At 44.8% G+C, this 2,600-nt stretch overlaps 1 pseudogene; it reads right to left on the bottom strand.

Annotated features, from left to right (window-relative positions):
* Nucleotides 1-1,342: 1,342 nt before the first annotated feature.
* LOC137160091 (olfactory receptor 10AG1-like) lies at nucleotides 1,343-2,306 on the bottom strand (annotated as a pseudogene).
* Nucleotides 2,307-2,600: the final 294 nt, after the last annotated feature.

Raw genomic sequence — 2,600 nt, 5'->3', positions numbered from 1 at the left:
GTGTCTACACAGAGATTAAAACCCAGGCCTGGCTGCTATTGACCCTGGTCAATTGACGGGTTCATGGGTCAGTAGCTAAAAATTGCTGTGTAGACGTTCAGGCTGGGGTTAGAGGCTGCGCTCTGGATCCCTGTGAAGATGGAGGCTCCTGCCTGAGCCTGAAACTCTACACAGCAATTCTTCAGTCCTGAAGCCTGAGACCTGTGAGTCAATGTTAGCTGATCTGGGCCAGCTGTGGGTATTTTATACCTAGGTAAATACATCCTAAAAGTGAGAAGGTCTCTTAAAGTAAGGCACCGTAATGGAATATGTGCACGCACGCATGTATGCACACAGGTGTATGTCCTGTTAATCTCTATTTCATGAAAGAAATCAAGGCAGTAAACTGCTTTTACTTTCAGGATTCTTATTTCCCCCCATTTGTTGCTTTTTTCTGTCCTTGCAATCCAGAAATGGAAGGTGAATTATTTTGCATACATTTTCTCCCTGATTTTTAATTTTTCCAGTCAACACTGATAAATTCCGGGGAAAATTTTTAACAAAATAAAAACGGAAAAGAAAGGGCCTTTCACATACATCAGCAACTAAACAATCATTCACCGGCTCATACGATGCATTTCACCTGTGCTTTCACTCAGTCGTGTGAAGCTTTTCATCTTCCCACCCAGCCATTCACACTAGTCCACATCATTCTTACGATTTCATTTTCCATTCACATTAATGTAGTAGACTTCACCATTGTAAATAGATGTGCATCGATAGAATTCATCCTGGGTCTGGCAAAGGAGGGTAAATTCACATATTTTAAATATATAGTACCAGAACTCAAACAGGTGTAAACCACAATAAATTAGTTCACTTCCTCACCCTTTATATAACCGGCATCCACTACTGTATAGCTCCATTTTCCCACCCACTCACCCTCTGCTGCCCCTAGTGCCCATTATACAGTATAGCCGCCCCTTCCCTGCCCCACCCTCGCCACCCCCAGGGCCCATTATACGGTATAGCCACTATTTTCTCAGCCACTAGACCCCCGGTCCCTCTTCACAATGCTGAGCAGTTGCCTGTCAATGGCAGCAGAACACATGGTGCAAATTTTCAGGACCCTCCAGCCTGTAACTGATACATTTTCTTGAGGAATATGAAATGTATCACATTGAATGTCAGAATGAATCTTTTCAGGGTGTTTGGATATCTAGAATGTATCTTGAGTAATCTGGAATGAAAAATAATTAGTAATATGTCTGGCGGACTCTCCATATAGTCTAGATTATATTGTCAGAAATCTTGAGCATCCCTTAAGGAACCAGAAATGTAACTTGTGGGTTCTGCGTTGCCTTTAGAGGAATCTAGAACATTTTCTGAGGAACATGTGGTGTAATTTGTGGAAACATTTTCTACCTACCAATTTCATTGGGGCAGCTTTCACGTCTTTGTTCCTCAGACTATATATGAAGGAGTTAAACATTGGAGTCATGATGGTGTAGAACAGCAAGAGCAGTTTATCAGTGTCCATGGAATCCCTTGACTTGGGTCTCAAATACACAATCATGCCAGATTAATAGAATAGAGTCACCACAGCGAGGTGGGAGAAGCAGGTGGAGAAGGCTTTATGTCTGCCCTGGACTGACGGCATCTTCAAAATCATGCTAGCAATTTTAATATAAGAAGTAACGGTTAAAAAAAAGGGGTGATTAGGAATAGGAGGGCTGCCATAAACATGACCATTTTATTCCTGTAGGTGTCCATGTAGGACAGCTCCAGCAGAAGGGGATTGTCACAGAAGAAATGGTTAATTTCATGAGACACACAGAAGGGCAATGAAAACACCAAATACATCTGCCCGAAATGCAGCAGGATGCTGACAAGCCAGGACCCGGCTACCATCCTAGCACAGACCCCCTGGTCATGGTGAGTGTGTAACACAGGGGGTAACATATGGCCACGTAATGGTCATAGGCCATGGCCGCCAGAAGGAAACACTCTGTGCCAGCTAGTAAAAGGAAGAAATACATCTGTGCAGCACAGCCGGTGAATGAGATACTTCCATCCTCCGCCAGCATCTTGGGCAGGGTGACAGAAGAGTAGCAGATCTCCACAAAGGACAGGTTGCTCAGGAAGAAGTACATGGGGGTGTGCAGGGCAGAGTCCAGCACCGTGACGAAGATGATGTCACCGTTCCCTAGCAGGATCACCACGTAAGTGACCAAGAAGACCATGAAGAGCAAACCCTGCAAGTTCATGAGGCTGGAGAATCCCAGGAGGTTGAAGCCAGGTGTTGTGGTGTGATTTCCATTCGCCATTGGATGAGTACATTGACTCTGCAAAGATGATAAAGACAGAGGACATGGGCGTGTCACTTACTTAGCATGTTGGCACGTAACTGTCTCTCACAGACATGAAATCATGCATCTCATCTGTCAGCAATAGAAACCTGCTGACATACCCACATGGTTGTGACTGTGATAGTCGTATATTCTGGCTTCTGTGTGTATGGGAGGGTGGGGAAGCTGCTGACTCAACACGCTCGTTCCTGACTGGCTGTGGCACTGTGGCGACTTTTGCCTCAATTTCTCCCATTGTGCTTGAGCCTCCAG

The sequence above is a fragment of the Emydura macquarii genome, unplaced genomic scaffold (genome assembly GCF_026122565.2).
Source record: "Emydura macquarii macquarii isolate MOO-44397 ecotype Brisbane River unplaced genomic scaffold, CSIRO-AGI_Emac_v2 contig_2129, whole genome shotgun sequence".
Lineage (NCBI taxonomy): Eukaryota > Metazoa > Chordata > Testudines > Chelidae > Emydura > Emydura macquarii.
This window is presented reverse-complemented; position numbering and strand designations above follow the sequence as displayed.